Source organism: Urocitellus parryii, chromosome 3 (genome assembly GCF_045843805.1).
Source record: "Urocitellus parryii isolate mUroPar1 chromosome 3, mUroPar1.hap1, whole genome shotgun sequence".
Lineage (NCBI taxonomy): Eukaryota > Metazoa > Chordata > Mammalia > Rodentia > Sciuridae > Urocitellus > Urocitellus parryii.
In genome coordinates this window covers 85593565-85613278 of record NC_135533.1, presented here as the reverse complement: position 1 = coordinate 85613278, position 19714 = coordinate 85593565, and the positions used below count along the sequence as shown (strand labels likewise).

At 41.0% G+C, this 19714-nt stretch overlaps 1 protein-coding gene across 1 annotated transcript in view; it reads left to right on the top strand.

Moving 5' to 3' along the window:
• Jazf1 (JAZF zinc finger 1) overlaps positions 1-19714 on the top strand; it is a 327008-nt gene that overhangs the window by 162053 nt on the left and 145241 nt on the right. The window lies entirely within an intron of this gene.

Sequence of the window (19714 nt, the reverse complement as noted above, 5' to 3'; positions counted from 1 at the left end):
TGCACATCTAGGCAATATACAGTCAGCATAAATTTGAGGGCTTGAGGGCATGCATATTATAAACAGGCATTGAGAAGGGCCATGGGGGATGAGCTGGAGGGGTTTATCATTTTTTTTATGAGGGGCAATGTGCTTTTATTTAGGATTGAAATATCTTTTAACTGTGGGTACCGGTTTGACCTGATCTCTGAATCACTATGTTGTTTTTCTGGCAAATATTTCTCTAGGCTCTGATTAGCAAGGTGTTAGAAGAATTTAAACTGTCCTCCCACCCTCAGGTTTGAAAAGATGTGTGTTTGTAAGGGATGAAGATGATGCAAACATTGATCGAGCCAAATTGTATTCTCATTAGAACCCTTTCTTCCCACACTGCCTTTAGTATAAGAAAGCAGAGGCCAGCTGGTCTTGGGATGCTGAGGCAGGAGGATCACAAGTTCAAGGCCAGCTTCAGCAACTTTGACACTGTTTCAAAATTAAAAAGGCTGCGGTTGTAACTCAGTGGTAGAGCACCCTTGAGTTCCTTCTTCCAGTAATGCAGAAAAAGAAAAAGTGGCAGGGCGGGGGTGACACAGGCTGACATTTGTAGCATTCAGAAATCCTTATGTAAAGAAGCATTTCTAGGAGACCATGTATGAAAGGCTCCTCATAATCACTACCTTTTTGTGAGATGAAAATGATTAAACAATCCTGTTGTGCAATGCTTTCTAAAGCCCAAAAGTTTAAGCTTAGATTTCATTAGGAGGCATTGGACTAAACCTGAAATGTAAACTTTCGAGAGATTGTAATTGAATAGATTTAACCTATATTTATAAAAAGGAGAAATCTCTGGGTGATTATCTTTTTCCCCCCTCTTCTCTGAGGACCTTGTCCCTAAACTCTGCAGGTATCTTGTCTGTTGGCTTGATTAATGAATATTTTGCCCACTAAAATTGGCCATTAATTATTTCCTTGGGTTGCAGCAATAATTACATCTTTCAAGTAAAACCTAATTAGCATAATAAGCAGAAAACACCCTGCCAGGTGATGTGGGATTGTGGGAAACTAGCTAGTTATGGAAGAGATGGCTGGTTCACCACACAGTAATCAGCAGTTATCTCCAGCTGGATTCCAGCAGCTAATTTAGAGAAAATGGACTAGATCACCATCACCACAGTATGGGAATTTAAATGAAGATGATCTATGGACATTCCTGTAAGAAAATACTACTTACCAGTACATAACTGTGATGCAATTTAGCAATTAAGAATCCTGTTACCGTTTATTCTTTTCTTGGTTTCTTCAGTGATCACAATTATTTGCCAGCCCCTGTGCTAAGTGCTAGGGACAGAAGAGAAATGGGGTTCTGGTTTTGGAGAATTTGAACCTCTCTGGAATATAATCACTTTAAGACGTAAGTCATCTTTTTATAAGATGGGCAGATTCTACCATGTAGGTTCATGGAATGCTCTGGAGAGGGCATAAACTCTGCTGTGGACTTTGGAAAATGAATCTAAAGATGACTACAAAGAGGTGAGAGAAGCTGGGCTTGGTGGTGCACACCTGTGATCCCAGCAACTGGGGAGGCTGAGGTGGGGGAATCGCAAATTCAAAGCCAGCTTCAGCAACTTAATGAGGCCCTAAGCAACTTAAGGAGACTCTGATTCAAAATAAAAGAGGGCTGGGGATGTTGCTCAGTGGTTAAGTGCCCCTGGGTTCAGTCCCTGATAAATAACAAACAAAAAGTGGATGTAAAGGTGTTCCCAGTAGTAGGAACAATGTATGTTAGAAGGGCTGTCGCCTGACAGCAGAAGAGAGAAATTCAGGGGTCCCTATAGTGGTGTGGCACACTAACGGAGGATGAGGCACTGGCAACAGCAGGACCCTGAAGGAAAAGGAAGGTGACACTGTTACCAGAACCTGGAAAGAATGACAGCTTGCAAGAGGGGTGTCAATGCCCCACGTGGTGCATTGCAGGCACTGCCCAAACCATGCCTGGGAGGGCATGGAACAGACACCCGACGGTCCACTCCTTCACCCTGCTTCATCCCGTGGGTTCTTCCCATGGACTGAACCAGCCAGAATCCAGCGACAAGAGTCCCACTAAAACAGTATTTGGGGTTCAGAACAGGGCTGAGAAGGGCAAATGGGGTAATCAGAACAAAAAGAGGCAAGCAAGCAAGCTGTGCCCAAAGGGCAAGAGGAGATTGGGAGTTGCTGGGGTGTAGGGGCAGAGTGGAGAACTATTGGAAGAAGAGCTTGGGGAATTTGGTTATGGAGACAAATTGCAAATGGTCTTCTATTTTTACATAAGTCCTTTATAATTTTTAATGTTACCAGGGGTGTGTAACCACTGAGCCACAATACAGTCCTTTTTAAATTTTGTTTTGAGATAGGGCCTTGCTAAGTTGTTGAGGATGGCTTTGAACGAGTTGATCCTCCTGCCTTAGCCTCCTGAGCCACTGGGATGACAGGCATGCAACACTCAACAGCCATGTGTGAGGGTTAAATTTAATGCATGACATTGATTTGTAACTTAGCAAGATTTGTGTTTTTAAAAATCACTGATTGGGCTCATTATTGGATCATAAAATCAATATTATTGAGTTAAATATTGAGTTGTCCCAATATTTAAAAATGAAACTGTATTATCCAGGTATATATAGTAAAGTTGAGCAACATTTTTTGAAATTTCATATTTGTCTGTAGGGGGCAGTGTACTAGTTGCAATTTGAAATAAATATCTTTTTTAAATTTTTAATTCTTTTATTCTAATTATACATGGCAGCAGGATGCATTTTGATTGTACATAAATGGGAGCGCAACTTTTCATTTCTCTGGTTGTACACGATGTAGGGTTGCACCATATGTGCAGTCATACACAAACCTAGGGTAATGATGTCTGTCTCATTCCACTATCTTTTGAAGTAAATATCTTAACTGGGTTGTAGTGAAAAGGTTGAAAAAAAGAGCTAAAGAGCTAAGTCATTGAGTGTGAAGGCAGAGTGATGGGAGGAGACAGTGACAGTAGACTTTCAGCAACTAACATTTTTTTTAAAGTATGTATTATCTATGCAATCCTTTTTAAAGCTAAGCCATGAAAAGTGGGTTAATATCCTTATGATATTGGATCTATTTCTGACATATTAAGCGTCATCTTCATAAGCCGAGAAAATCCTCCAGTCTCTGCCTTCTATTTTCTGAAGTTCAACTGATAAAAACATGTACTAAATCCCCATCTCTTGAACCCCTCTGAGGAATCTTGAGGTCTTGCCATTACTTTGATAGTGTCTATTTTATTCAAATGTGATAGTTTTGTATTTGGCTTGAATGTGTGATAAAATCATTTAAAGGTGCCCTAGTTGATAACTTAAAAGGCTATTATGTAGAAAAGAAGTTAACTGATAGTTTCTTATGAGTCAGAATGACTTAATGACCTCAGCTGCAAGCTAGCCAGAAAGTTTCTCATTTCCACTGTGGCTATTTGGAAGCCCTTTTGGAGAACATTCTGCTGAAGGTCCGTCTTCTAAGAGAAGGATCTTAACTTAAACACTTATGCATGTTCTCACTAAGCCCAGGGGATGCAATCAAGTTTTTTTTATGCTAATTGAAAGTATTTATTTCCTCACATTTCCAATACTGATTTGTTCAAATTTTTTTGATTTATTTTAATTTTTAATTTGTTCTAATTAGTTATACATGAGAGTAGAATGTATAACTAATTAGAGAACAACTTCTCCTTCCCCTGGCTGAACATGTTGCAGAGTCATACTGTTTGGGTAAGCATATATGTATATAGGGTAATAATGTCCATATAATTCCACTGTCCTTCCCATCACCACACCCCCTCCCTTCAATCCTCTCTGCACAATCCAAAGTCCTTTCATTCCCACCCCACCCCACATTATGCATCAGCATTTATCAGAGAAAACATTTGGCCTTTGTTTTTTGGGGTTTGGCTTATTTCACTTAGTATATTCTCTAGCTGCATCCATTTACCTGCAAATGCCATAATTCTATTTTTCTCTATGGCTGAGTAATATCCCGTTTTGTATATGTACCACATTTTCTTTATCCATTCATCTGTTGAAGGGTATCTAGGTTGGTTCCATCGTTCAGTTGTTGTGAATTGAGCTGCTATAAACATTGATGTGCTGCATCACTGTAGTATGAGATTTTAAGTCCTTTGGGTATAAACCGAGGAGTGACATAGCTGGGTCAAATGGTGGCTCCATTCCAAGTTTTCTGAGGAATCTCCATACTGCTTTCCATAGTGGTTGCACCAATTTGCAGTCCCACCAGCAGTGTATGAGTGTGCCTTTTTCTCAACATCCTCGTCAACTCTTACTGTTTTTGTATTCTTGGTAATTGCCATTCTAAATAAAGTGAGATAGAATCTTAGTGTAGTTGTGATTTTCATTTCTCTAATCACTAGATATGTTGAAGAATTTTTCGTATATTTGTCAATTGTATTTCTTCTGTGAAGTCTGTTCAGTTCCCTAGCTGATTTATTGATTGGGTTCTTTGGGTTTTTGGGTTTTTTTTTGTTTTTTTTTTTTTTAGTGTTTTCTGCGTTCTTTATATATCCTGGTGATTAATGGTCTATCTTAGGTGCTTGTGGTAAAGATTTTATCTCATTCTGTAGGCTGTCTTTTCATGTTGTTTCCCTTGCTGAGAAGAAGCTTTAGTTTGATTCCATCCCATTTATCAATTCTTGATTTTTTTCTTACACTTTAAGAGTCTTGTTAAGGAAGTTAGTTCCTAAGCCGACATGGTAGAGATTTGGTCCTACTTTTTCTTCTATTAGGCTAGGGTCTCTGCTCTAGTGCCTAAATCTTTGATCCATTTTGAGTCAAGTTTTATTCAGGATGAGAGAGAAGGATTTAATTTGATTTGCTACATATAGATTTCCAGTTTACCCAGCACCATTTGTTGAATAGTCTGTCTTTTCTCCAGTGAATGTTTTCAGCACCTTTTTCTAGTATGAGATAACTGTATTTATGTGGTTTTGTGTCTGTGTCCTCTATTATGTACTGGTCTACATGTCTATTTTGGTGCCAATACCATGCTGGTTTTGTTACTATGGTTCTATAGCATAGTTTAAGGCCTGGTATTGTGATGCCTCCTGCTTCACTCTTCTTACTGAGGATTGTTTTGGCTATTCTGAGTCTCTTATTTTTCCAAATGAATTTCATTATTGCTTTTTCTAATTCTGTGAGGAATGTCATTGGGATTTTAATAGGACTAGCATTAAATCTGTATATGCTTTCGGTAGTATGGCCATTTTGACGATGTTAATTCTGCCTATCCAAGAACATGAGAGATCTTTCTTCTAAGGTTGAAGCACTTTTTTAGTGAAAAAGGAAACTCTGGAGAATGTTAATGTCTATCTGCATGGGGACTGGGGAGGGGAGTTTGAGATATCTCTGTACCTTCCTCTGGGTTTTTTTTTTTTTTTTCCTGCACCTGAAATTGCTCTTTAATGGTGGTGGTGGTGTATTTTAAAAAAGAAATGGTTCCACTGGTACACAGTCCCATTCAGCTTATCACCTGGTCCGTCCATTTGTGCTGATTCCTGACCCCATGGTAATGAAGCCAAAACCACCCAGGCCCCAGAGAAACCTTGGAGTCCAGAAATAATTTAGTGCCTATATAGACATTCACAATCAACAACACAGAACATTGTTGGAAAGTTTAGGAATGGCATACTCAATTGCTTCTGAAGTCCTGGGGCTGTTAAGGTTGATTACACCCAAAGAATGGGAGATGCAAGGCCAGAACTTCCAGACCATGCTTGGTGTCTGTGTGAGATGGTGTTGAACCACACCAGAACAGGCTTTCTAATGTTAATATTTTACATAATGATTATTTAAATTTTACTACAAAAATATTCATGTTCGTTTATGGAAAAGAGATAATAAAGTCACCTTTACATGTTAACAGAAAAAAAAAAGGGGAATATAGCTCAGTAGGTAGAACCCTTGCCTAGAAGAAAAAGCCACCTGGCCATTTGACAGCATCAATGCTGAATAGTGACACAGGACTCGTGCTGTGAAACAAGCAAGTCATTTCTACTCTGGAGAGGCGGCGGGTGTGGCCTAAAACACATTGAAGTCAGATAAGAGGCCTTAGCTCCCAGTCCTGTGAGTGGGTCTTTTCTGAGCCTTATGTTTGCCCTTTGGGAAAAGGGCAGGAGGTATGTGTGGGAGAGTTCCTTGCAGGGCGTTCATGAGGACTGCACATGGACTCTTCTTATGGACCCAGCACTCAGTGATGGCAGTATTATCTTTACCTGTTATTAATGCTATCTGGGAACCATTGATGGTTCACAAATATACTGGCACAATGTAAATACAAAATGCTTTCAGACCAGACTGGCTGAAATAATAGTAATAGCTAAGATTTATTACCTATTTACCAGGTGCCAGGCACTGTGCTCTGGGCTGTAAATAGCTAATCTTATTTAATCCCCTTAAGAACCTTGTAATGTGTAAGGGTTATGAGTCACTGTCTTCCCTATCAGAAAACAGACGTGGGCTGAGAAACTTCAAGTCACCCCAAAAGTAGCAGATCATGCCAGTAACTGCCATATAATCTTGCTTATCCAAAGAAATTAGAGCTTCATTGAAAAATATGTATCAGAAAGCCCAGAGTTGGCTTCCTAGAAATGCTTCTTCAGAAGCTAAGATTGCTTGGAGCCATGTGCCAGGTGCCAGATAATGGAAAGGGGCTAGGGACTTCCCCATGCCCAAATTCACACCATCAGCGAGATGGATCTGAGACACAGCTCAGCATGTGCCTCTACTCATTAACAAGTAGAATGAACACACAACCTGCACAGAATTAGGAGTCATCAATTCCAAAATGGCATATAACCTTTGACGTGTGAGCTTGAACGCTGTGCTTCTGGCTACTGTCTGGACCCAGAGTTCCTCAGATCAGACTTGGACCCAAGAAAGCTATAACCAATATGTGCTTGTTTCTGATAACTCTTAGGCAGAGGCATCATGTAACCCTGTGTCAAATGTTTAGCTCTTTCTGTGTTTTGTTTTGTTTTTAAGTGTTTTTTTTAAGCAATGATTTGTCTTCCCTGGGAGATGAGAAGTAATGAAGATAATTCTTCTTGCCAAATCTAGATGAAACCAGCTTCCAAATGCAACTGGGATGCGACTGGTTATGGCCTGATTTGTTACTAAGGTGAATCATAGCACAGGAAAAAAACCACACTGGTTCAGGCTAATCTTACAGAAAGTTCTGAAGCCCAGAACTCCAGTGATATAGGATTATAATTTTAGGAATACACTTAGAAGAAATCAATGACCAAATGGTTCCCAGGCAGGTATCTTATCAGAACACCCGTACTGAATAGAGGAAGATTGCTCCCAACTTGGATTTGTTTTTAAAATATGCAAAGATACCAAATTGTCTACAAAATTACTAAGCCTAGCTCTTTCTGTACAGCAAGTGAAAGAGGGGGGAAATAACCAGGGCCTCAAGTAGAGCCTGAATTCTGTTTAAAATATTTTGCTAGATATTGGATTTATATATATAACCCTTAATTCACTTTCAATAATTTGTTTCCAGAGTCACAACTGCATTTTTAGATGGACGGTCCAGCAGGTGATGCAAACTGGCTTATTAAAATTCCCAAGTGGTTCTCCATCTCTTCTGCTTTTTGAGCCTTCTTAGTCTACAGTAGTAATTGTCAACTCCTGTTGCATATTAGAATCTTGGAGATGGATCCTGGGCATCAATCTTTTTGTCACCCAGGTGATACTAACATGCAGTTCTAATTAAGAACCATTGGTCTATAGGCACTTGGTGGCACTGAAGCGGCTGAATCCAAATGAAGCGACCTTGCTGATGGAATCAGTAGGCATCAGATCAGGTCTTGGGCCCCTAGCACAGGAGTTTCTTCTCAGATTGGAGACCTATTCCAACTAGCTCACAGTTAGACCCCTACCTGTCATCTCTTGAAAAGTCTGTCCGGGTTCTTGAGTCACAAAACATACAATGAGCAGTTCCTATGTTAGCAGAAAAGCAGGTATTTTTACATCGGATCACTGTGATTACAGATCAATATAAGTCACATCCTGTAGAGTATGATCTATTTGAGAATTGGGACCATTTTTCATTTTTGTTTTGTCGTTTGGAGGGGGAGCTTCAATGCTTAGAACCAACACTTGACATATATATTTGACCTTCTATAAAAATCATCGATTGTGGGCTATTTCCATCTTGATCATTTTCTAGGGCTGGGGATGTAACTCAGTGGTAAAGTTCTTGCCTAGCATGTTCAAGGCCCTGGGTTCAATTCCTAGGACCACAAAAACAAAAGAATAAGCATCCATCTTGATTATTGTGTGTATTCCTAATTGGAATTTACTATATCAACTTTTTCTCCTCTAGAATTCAAGCTTGTCCTAAATTTATCTTGTGGCCAAGGGAAAGGGAAGGAAATTTCTTTTGATTCACATAGGAAAGATGTCACAGTGTATGTAGGTTTCAGGTAAATGTGATTCAGTGTCAGAGCTGCCCTTTAAAGAAAAAGATTTTTTTTGGGGGGGGGAGGCAGGTGGGGGTGGAATGGGTTACAAGAAAAGAAGAGGAACAAATGGGAACAGATCTGCATTAATAAATATTCAGATTGAGCCTACTCTGATGTCAGTGTGTGTAGGTGGTGTTAGTACATGTAGTATCGGGTGATGGAAGTTGTGCATACTCTCATTTTTCACTTTAATTGCCTGCCTGAAAAGATCCTGACAGCTTCAAAGGTTACTGCTGGTTGCATTGTTCATAACTCAGAAGTAATCTGCATGTGCAATTTGCTTCATTATTGCCCACTAATAACTAATTCTGGAGAAAGTCTTAAAGCGACCAAAGGAGGCATAATTTGACATGATGGTTTTCCTCCCTTTTCCCATTCTTTAACCATCCCAGTGTACTGTTAGTCACAGATGCTAAGGTGATATATGTGTGGTTTAATTCTGATTCTCTTTCCATGAGCTTTGTAATGATAAACTCTTTGCTTTGTTCTGGATTAAAAAAAAAAAAACCTGAAATATTTTGTGTTTCTTATGAGAGTTTTGGGTCCAGCAAAATAAACTAGCGTTGTAGATTTGATTTGGCTTAATATAACTGAGAAGTTACTTGGTTTCAAATAACAATGGCTTATATAGAAGATAATTTATTTCTCTTACTTTCAAAAAGACTACAGATAATGAGTCCAATAGTGGTATGGAGCTTTACATGATCAGTGCAGTTCAGAATCTGATTGTATTACTCTGTCATATGCGAATTCTAGTTCCAATTATCTCCTAGCCAAAATAGATGCAGGAGCTCCAGTCATTCTGTCACCTTTAAGGAAAATTACCCTAAAGAGCGAGCTTTAAGGAGGCTTCATTGAAGCTTGAAGGAGGCTTGAAGCCCTGTATCCTACTGGCCAGGACTTAGTCACATGGGTACACTTGGCTTAAGGAATGCTGGGAAATGTAGTCTTGATGTCAGGCAGCCAGGTATCTCAGTACTGTAAAGAAGAAGAAAATGACAGTTGGGCAACTTCCAGCAGTCCCTGCCATATTTACATGAGTTTTTAGATGCATCATTATGTCACTGATTATAAAATGGAGATAATTCACAATAGTACAGATATTCATTTCAAAACTAAAGAACAAAGCAGTATCTACTAAGTGTAGTCCTCATTTCCATCCTCGGGTAAAAATACTGTCCTTCTCAACATTATACAGATGTTGAGAACCTGAGGCTTAAAGAAGTTACACAGCTAGTGTTGAACCAGACAGTTGGACTTGTGTGGCATGGCTTTGTTACCTAAGCAATACCAACAAATATTGCAAAGTGGTTTTCAGTGAGAGGAGGATTACCATAGTAAACCTTGGGGATTCGGGTACCAGATCACCAAACTCTGAACTTTGAATTCATTTCAACTCCTTCTTTTTTTTCTTCCCAAGCTTGTATACCCACTCTTTGTGTAATGTCCCATTCACTTGGTTTCGAATGTAGTACAATGTCGGGCTCTTCTTGATCCTGCTTGGTCTACAAGATTCTTAGCCAATAGTTGACTGAGTTACATGATAACCACGTTTTTTATCAGGGTAGTTGACTTTTACTGTGTGTCACTATTTTGTTTTGAGGGGCATGCTCTGGTTCCACTGCCTGTTGGAATGTGTGGTATTACGATGGGAGCAGTTCCTATCTGCATCATGAGTCCTTTATCTCTCCTTTTTTTTGGGCTCCGACTTCTTGGTTCTGCAGCATGTCTTGCCACACATCAGAAGCAGACCCCACTTTCTTGTCTACCAAACCCTTTTCACTTTCAAGTTCTCTTCTTCTGATAATGAGACATTCAGGTCTATAACATAAGAAAATCTCCTATTTCCATTTCTGCTTTCACCAAGTCCTGTATTTCTGTATCCCAGTTTCTCTCGCATCCTCCGTTTCCCTACCAGTTATTTTCTAACAAACAGATCATCTCAGTTTATACCTTTCCTGACTCTTCATTGCTTAATAAGATTAAGACTAAACTCGGCATTTCCAATGCTTCTGTGATGTGATCCACTGCATTTCAAGCCTCTTGAGGAAAAACCACACTGGATTTTTTTTTTTTTTTTTTTTTTTGCCAGTCTCCACTCTTTCCTGCTTCTGCTCACCTGTCAAACCTTTTTTTATTCACACTCACCATTTTCTCACTTTTTCTGACTGCAGATTAATTCAAGACTCTTGTAAAAATTTTCTTTAAAGAAGTTTCCCCGATTCCCAGAGAACATATCATATTTCTGGCACTGTTGGTATATTTCTCTATTGCTACACATCATAGCCTATTTTGGATTATTGTTAACTGGGATTTGTATTCATCCATCTTGCTCTGTTGTGATCCTACTGACAAAATTTTCCCTAAGCAATGAGCACTTGGCAGGAACTCAGTCTGTCCTTTTGGAAATAAGTCCAATTGCTTTGGTTGCCTTCTGACCAAGCTTCTTGATATAGACCACAGAACAGAAATAATCATCCAGAAGCAATAATTCATTTCTCATAATAGTCATATAGCTCTCTCAGCAGGGTTCTCCACCTTGGCACGACTGACATTATAGGCCAGATGATTCTTTGTTGAGGCAGGGTTTTCCTGTGTGTGCACTGTAGGATGTTCAGCAGCATCCCCACCCTCTATCCACTAGATGCCACTGGCATCTAGGGAGCTCAGTGTCTGCAGACATTGCCAAATGTCCCCTGGAGAGGGGAGGGAATTGTTCACAGTTCACAACCCTGAAGTATCTCTGTTTTAGAATTAGGAATTTTGGCTCTTCATTTCTCCCACCTTTTCATGGTACCCGAGACTTCACCCCATGCTTTCAAACTTAATGTCACACTTGAATTTCCCACCCTCGCCTATGAATGACTCTCTATGCTGTCTCCCTTAAAACTTGCCTTGGTCCCCACTCATCAGTACAATATTCCCAGATCAGCACCATCTGTGCTCTTTCCCATGATTCTAAATTTTGAATCATTTTGAACATCTGTGCATTTTTTTTTTCTCCTCAATATGTATACTGAAAGTCATTTTGCACATGGGTCTCTGCTCCTCTCCTGAGTCATTGCTGTGTGAGCTCATTGCTTATCCTTGCGTCCCTCTCTGTTACTGCATGTCCAGGGCATTCCTCTGGTTATTCATCATACATCATAGTGGGCACTAATTATTGACAGCCAGGACTTAGGATATATTGCTTCTAAGACCAACCTCCTTAAAGCCCTGTCAATTTGTTGAGGTAATAAGATAGATTTGAAAATAATATATGGTAGAAGTAAAATATGGGCCAGGGCCTTGGAGGAAGGGTAGGATTTCTTTGAACAAACAATGTCAGGCAGAAGGAGAGAAAGGCCCCCTTTTGATAAACAGATAATCCCAGCTTTAAGGGGGGAATTCCAGAGCCCTGTTTTCCTGCCTTTTCTTCTGTCACTTAGCCACACTCACCAGGAGCTGTCTTCTCTTATACATACCTGCATATGAACCCTTTCCATGAACCTGGGATGCTACTTTCTTGGCTTTTATATTACATGCTACTTGGATTCATCGTTGGGTTCGTTTCTGGTATGCACACACACCTGCACATACCTGTAGGATTAGAGGGGACCAAACTTTGGCCTTACTCCAGTTTGAAAAAATTTTATTGTTGTTTAATCCTAGCACCCAGGTTTCTAGAGCTGCCAGATACACATGGGCAAGCTGTATTTTTCACAAAGATATGTAGTAGCCATGATGGTGTTTGGCCGGCTGTTATGATTTGGATGTGAGATGTCCCCCAAAAGCCTATGTGTGAGACAATGCAAGAAAGTTCAGAGGAGAAATGGTTGAGTTTTGAGAGTCTTAACCCAATCAGTGAATTAATCCCCTGATAGGTATTAACAGTAGTAACTGAAGGCAGGTCGGGTGTGGCCAGAGGAGGTGGCATAGGGGGTGTGCCTTTGGGGTATGGTGAGTAGAGTCTGTTTCCTGATCATTGTGTGAGCTGTCTCCCTCTGCTACAGTATTCCCCTATGATGTTCAGCCTCACCTCAAGCCCTGAGGAATGGAGCTGGCTGTCTATGACTAAGACCCCTGAAACCGTGAGCCCCAGAGAAACCCTTCATCCTCTACAATGGTTCTTGTCAGCTCTTTTAGTCACGGCAGCGAAAAAACTGACTGAAACATAGGTGCTCTTGTCACAGGTAGCAAGATAAGAGCTTAGGTGGATCAAAAATGCCTTTTCACCACTGAGCAGTGTGCACTAGTATCATTTTCATAGATACAGGGCTACCTAACTCATACCTTGGGGAAAATGAAAGCAGTCGCCAAACCGTAGGAGCTTGGTGAGTTGGGAAAGAGTTAGCATCCTTGTCCACATAGTTCATTTCTGATAACTTTAACCCTCTGGCCATGCCAGAAATAGGGAAGGCTGCAGGGTGCTCTGTTTGTTTGTAAGTCGGCCTCCTGGAGCATTGTCCAAACAGTTCTTGGTTGACTCATGTTTATTCATTCACTTGTGGCTGGAAAATTCAGGCTACAGATGTGAACATGAGTGCTTTTTTTAATAGATGGTGTTATATTGTGTTGCACGGCGTCCCCGACTTTTTAGATATTTAACTCATAAAGTTTACGGCAACACTAAACTGCATCTGGATTTCACATTGAATTTGGGAAGGCAAGAATCTCACTGTAATTTGCACTAACTTCTCTGTAATGGAAATTATGGCTTGGGAGAAGTTTCAAATGACGTGTCTATAAACGAAGGAAAAGTTGATCTGTTCAAAGGCTGGTCACACGCAATTGTAGGATTTTTTTTTTAAGGCCATTGCCAACAAGAAATATTTGTTTCAGCAGCCGAAATAAACTAGCCATGAATAAAAAGTTGGTCTATGTAAATAGTTGGTTCAACAAATTCAGTCTTAAAAGTAGAGTGAAAGCTGGTAGGGATATAGCTGTTGGTAGAGTGCTTGCCTCGGCATGCACAAGGCCCCAGGTTCAATCCCCAGCACCACATAAGAAGGAAAAAAAAGTGAAAGTTGCAACAGAACTCTCTGCTGGGCTTTTAATAAAGCCACAAAGATTACCTGTATGGAACCCAGTGCTGCAACTGGATGGTAGCAATGAGTTGACTTCATAGGATGATGAACTGCCTTTTTATTGGTCAGAATGCTGGCCTAACAGGACTTAGGATGCAGAGCTTCTTCTCCCAGGGCTGTCCATTCTGGATTGGTAAGGAGGCTTGTCACCTAACCTCCAGGGCCTCCATTTACTTGCCCCCCCCCTTTTCTTTTTTTTAATATAAGGGATTGAACCCAAGGGCACTCGACCACATCCACCCTTTTTTTTTAGATTTTAGAGACAAGGTCTAGCTGAGTTGCTTAGGGCCTCACTAAGTTGCTGAGGCTGGCTTTGAACTTGTGATCCTCCTGCCTGAGCCTCTGGGATTATAGGCATGCGCCACCACACCCGGTTTACTTGCTCTTTTCCTTGTGTCCACTGACCACCACCTCCTCTCCCTCTCTTCTTCCCTGCCCTCCCCATTTGTTTGTCTTGGTGTCTCTTATTCACAGTCAAGACTTTTCCTCCAAAGTCTAGTGATCATCCCTTGTCTGTTCTTGGCTCATATGTTAGACCCAGGCAATAAAACCTGAGAGGAGCCTCTGGAAGGAAGCATGATGGAGCTTGTTGACTGTGGACTTAACTGTCTGAAGATCATTTAATTAAGGAATCACCAGATGTCAGCATCTGGCCATCTTTTTTCTGCTCCCATTTAATCAGAGAAGAGTTCCGCTGATGGGCTGCCAGGGTTCTTGGGAGCAGTAGAGCCCGCACATTACCACTGTAATCCTGTGTTCAGCCCCGTACTCTCTCCTCTCGCCTCCTGCACTGTATTGGGTGTCCTGCTTTGGTGTCCCTCCATCATCTACCTTTTAAGCATTGCCTCCTTGTCTCTTTCAGTCCTGATCCTTCTTTTTGTCTTTTACCCAAGCCATCACCTCCAAGTCCAGAGCCACTCGAGGCCTTTGCTGAGGCCCTGGCTCTGGGTCTCCCCCACTGCAGCCACTTGACACTGCAACTTCATCTGCACGCTAGCTCTCTTCCTGTTTGGGTTTTCCATGTTCTAAAACACAGGCTGAAATAACTTTGCTATGTCTCCTTTCTGTTCTATCTTTGGTGAGTTTATTCCTTTGTTTCCACATCTGCGAAGGCTTGAATGGTGAAGGAAACAAATGCCTTTGAGGAATCTGCCGTACTTAACCCAAAGTCTTCAATTTTCTCATAAGATGAATTGACCCGTGTATCTGCTCCATCTCCCACATGCCAGACACTGAGCTGAGGGCTGAAGAGAAACCAGTTCCTCACATCTGAAAAGCGTGACAGGGGAGAAGGACATTCCCAGGTAATGTCCCTTCAGTGGCACAAGTTCAGTGGTGGTGCTTGGAAATGCTGCCTAATAAGGAGGAAGGTGTGACGGACTCTACCCAGGATGCTGCAGAAGGCTACTCCTAACAAACTCTTAAGCCCTGCGGCTTTTCAATTTCAACAGCTGGAGGAAGCCTCCAGACTGTGCCCTTCACTTATTATTGGAATAACGGAGTGATTCCAAAGAAATGGGTGTATCCAGCCCAGATCTCTAAAATCACTCATCTGGCTGGGTGGATAGTTGCCTCTCTAGGGCCTTCCCACCCACCCACATCCTCTCAGCCCCCTGCGGTTGCCATACATACTTAGTAAAGAACTGGTGTCTGGAAGATATGGAATGGGAAGGCCTCTCAAGGGGCATGATGTCACATTTTCCCCTCACTGCTGCTTTTCAGTCTGAGATAACTTGTTGCTCTTAGAAGCCTTGTCAACTTTGCGGAGAGGCTGTGCAGCCTGTTAAATTGACTTCCTTAAATTGTAAGTAGTTTCAGGTATATAAAATACGAAATCCCAGCAAGGTACACCAGCTAGAGCACAGCCAAAGCCCATGGGCTCATTAATTAGCTTCAGCTGACCCAGCAAAAAACTCCAATAGAGTTTACAGGCGAGCTTGAAGATAAAAGGGTGTCAGAAATATTGCAAACCTGGACCTTTGCTTGCCTTTGGCCTCCATGTTAGAGATGACAAAGTTGACGAATGTGGGTCTCATGGTTTTGAGCAAGGGAGTTGGTGGTGTTGGCCTTTCCTGAGTCGTATTGCTCTTCTAGTTCCTGTAGAAAAGGGCTCCATTCCTGGTTTCTGACAACTTACCAGTCCCCACCACCCCTAACCTTGAGAATCAATGGGAGGTAGAGCCCTGACAACTTGAGCCCTTGTAATTCAATTGAGCCTATCAAATCATGAGTCTCTAAGATCCCATGACCTATGGAAATCTTCTACTTTGTGTGCTGGCTCTAGTGTTAAATAGCTAAGTTCTTACCATGGAGCTGTGCATTTGGAATATGACTCTGAGATTATAATATAAAAATCACACGTTGCCACCCACTTTAGCGATGCTCTTTTAGGAACTTTGAAGTAAGTTGATGGTTTTTATCACTTGAGTACTTCCAAAGACTTTTTAATATTTGAACTGTTTTAACCTTCAATCAACTTAAGGTCTGAATATACAAGAGAGAGTGTGCAGGGCGGGGTGGGGGGGGTGGCTGAAACGGAAATGGGGTCATAGTTCATCAGTACTGGGCTTGGCATTGCCCTGCCCTGTTGGGAAAGTTTATGTTCCCGTCACTTGTTATTGATGTAGAAGTGGTAGTGTTATGTGTGGCTGTAGATGGACACATTATAGAAATGGCCAAATTGCCAACTTAAGCATTGTCATGTGGCTATGAAAAATTTAAGCATCTCTATCCACAGACCACTTATGTGGTTTTTGTATCTGGACAGTTGTAGCTGCTGTTCCAATTCTGGTTAGGACAGAAAAATATCTGGGAGGTGGTGTGCTATGAGCATTTGTTTCTTATTAGATTCTCAATTATAGGGACTTATCTGCAAAAATTTTCAAATGACATGGCACACAGTATAAGAAAACATTTTAATGATCATTAATATCCAGTAGATAGTTTCCAGTTTAACCTGATCGTGTTCCTTCTATCCTCATAATCCTCATGAGGAGGACATCATTGTGCAATACCTGAGGAAACCATCCTACCGCAAAATTCCTAGTCTCTTCCCTCTGCAGTCTTTTCCAGTACAAATATGTAGCTAGCATCAGACGGTTACGTTTGTCAGGGAAGGAGAAATAATGAAGGCAGCTATTATACTTTTACTGAATGCAAAGCATTCGGTAGTGTAATTAAACTCATAAAAATGGTGAATCATGATCACCACGAAACAGCCAGCCAGGAAGTGAATGACGAAGCCCGTGTTTATTTGGGACCAGCAGCTGATGTGGGTCCTCCAGTAGCAGTTCACAGGCCTCTCCTGAGTTTTGGATGACAAGTGCCTCATCTCATTTTAAGAACTCAAAGTTTTAATGAATATTCTAAAGGCTGTCCAAGGAAATGTTTAATATGAGTGAGTTTAGGCCTGGGAGACATCCATCTATAATTTCTGGTTACAAACAAAACAGCAGAATTTCCATTATTAGAAAAAAAGAGTCCTGCCCAAGGTACTTCCAGGTGGTCTTTTTTGGTCATGGTGAAGGTAGCATTTTGAAGCTTCCAGAAGTCTGTCTCCCATTTATAATTTGATATGTGGGTATAAGCCTATCATAGGTTATAGAACGTGGTGAAGCACAGTTAGAAAACATTCGAAATCTTGTTTTGAAAATACAATTTTGCTAAACATTCTTGATTCTTTATGAAACGAGATGATGATGCAATTTGTGTGACTGTCATGGGCCAAAATCATTTATTTGAATGGTTTACCTGAACATCAGAGAAGCGTGGAATTTTATATATAGTACTGTCTTCCTCTTTCCCAGGGAGATACTAGAGCCTTTTCTGCATCAGTCAGTTTTTGCTTGAGGTAATCACATTATAAGAGGCAAAGATTTATTTTGGCTCATTGTTTCAAAGGTTTCAGTTCAGGCTCATTTGGTTCTGATGCTACATCATGGCAGAGAACGCATGGCAAAGAAAGTGGCTCCTCTGGTGGCCAGGAAACAGGAGGGGCTGAGTTCCCAATAACCCCTTCAAGAACATTCCCCAGTGACCTGGCCTCTTCCAACTAGGCCCTACCTCCTAAAGGTCCCCCCACCTCCTAGTAGCACCACAGGTTGTTGACCATGCCTTTAACACAAGGACCTTTGGAGAATATTCCAGATAACAAGCTTGAAGTAGAAAAGAAAAACATAAATGTATGCATGCATATATCTGTACACACACTTGCATGTGTGCACACTAGTAAGAGAAATCAAAATCAAGGTAACTTAGAAAGGTAATATTTAAAATATTTTAATAATTACATAATTTGAGAACAAAGGAAAGCATTAGAAGATGGTTTGTGGGAAAACTGTTAGGTTGAAAATCAGTTACAGGAACAGACAAAAGTGAAAGGTATTATTAAAATGTTTATTGGCTTCTTAACACTTTAGTCCTTCATATACATTTTTAGACTCAGACTTGTGCTCTTTTCCACTTGAAATACTAAACCTTATATAATTGTGTCTCACGCATCTCTTTTGAAGGAATGGATTTTAGTGAAATGAGTTTGGATTCCTGTCTCGAAAGCAAAGCTCCTGAATCCTTTATAACTAACCTTGAAATAGAACCATTTTGTGAGCACTTGAGAAATTTCCCACAAGGACATTTGCAATCATTGCCTTGTTCTCTCTCTCTCTCTCCTCTCTCTTCATTTTCATGTTTTTCGTCTCCAATCTCTCATTTCTTACCTCGTTAAGCACCTTGAAGACCTCACAGGATTGGAATGTCAGTCACCATTTGCACTCATGGCCTGCCCAGCATGCCAATGCGCCATTTCTCTGGACAAAGCACCTTTACCTGTTGAGCATGGTTCTAATGTCTCCTCTCTGAGTCTGTTCCTCTCAGAAAGGTGGATACAGCCAAGTTAGAAGAGTGGAAGGGTTGTGTTTGCAAACTGTTATCCCTTGAAGAGTGGCTCCTTGTACTCAGAGCTGCTTGCCCTATGTCTAACCTGATTGAGGAGCAGCCTCAATTGCACAAGTCATCATGATAGGGGGAGGAGATGCTGAGTTACTGATCTGTTCTCATTTGCACTGCCAAAAACTCAAGACCCGACTTGATGGAGCCATTCAGGGAATCTTTGTCTCTTGTTTCAGTATTTGGCTTTTAAAGACTTGCGATGGCAGAGACCCAAAGGAAGCAGGATTTCTGAATAGTGTGTCTCTGAAATTCTTGGCATAGGAGAACGATAAAGTGAACATGGGATTCTTAACTTTAACACTGAGAATAAAACTGTCTCTGCTGTCCAGTTTCTGCTGGGAGTCCGAAGCACTGTCAATGGCTTTCTCTGTCGTCTTTTGCAGCCCGTATTCTCTGCCGCTGGGTCTGCTGCCTTCCCCCATCACCTGTTAATGCACATGGGGGTTACTGCATGTATCTCACATCTACCACGTGCAGTAAACACTTCCTGTGCAAAGGTGCTTGAAACAACATCTGTCATGACATCAAAGGAAGTGTGACTGCCAAGTGCAGCTGGAGGACTTCTAATAATGTGGTGCTTTAGAGGAGGCTATAATGAAATCTGTGAACCGTCTGAGACTTTTTCTAAGCAAACAGCGTGTGGTCACCTTCCTCCCTTTGCTTCCTCCTTTTGTTATTATATAAACATTGTTTTGCATATATTTAGGCAATCATTTCTCCGTGTGAGAAGCTTGAGAACACGTTCCTGGTTGTGAGAAGTACATTTCTTGGCACCGTGCTAAGAGAAGCGCCACTATGGAATGTCGCCATGAATTCTGCCTTTTTCAGTAGAAAACCCCTGTGGTGAATGTGCTGTTTGTTAACTCTGAACCCAGTATGAGAGTTTCTGATTAAGAGTCTAGAAAAGTTATAATAAACTCATTATACATTTAAAAAGGAGAAGAGCTGCCCTCCAGAATATGAATCCAAACTCAAAAAAAGCATTCAGTGAACAAGAACAATGCTCAGTAGATTTTCAAATTGATGGAGCTTTCCAATGGAAACTAATTTGTTCCAGCATTGAAGTGGGCATAATTAACAGAGACTTTCTTTCTTAGGCCGATTAACCCCCGAAAACCATGCCAACATTGTAACTGTAAGCAGTGAAAACCAATATTTATGAGGGGGATTGTGCAAG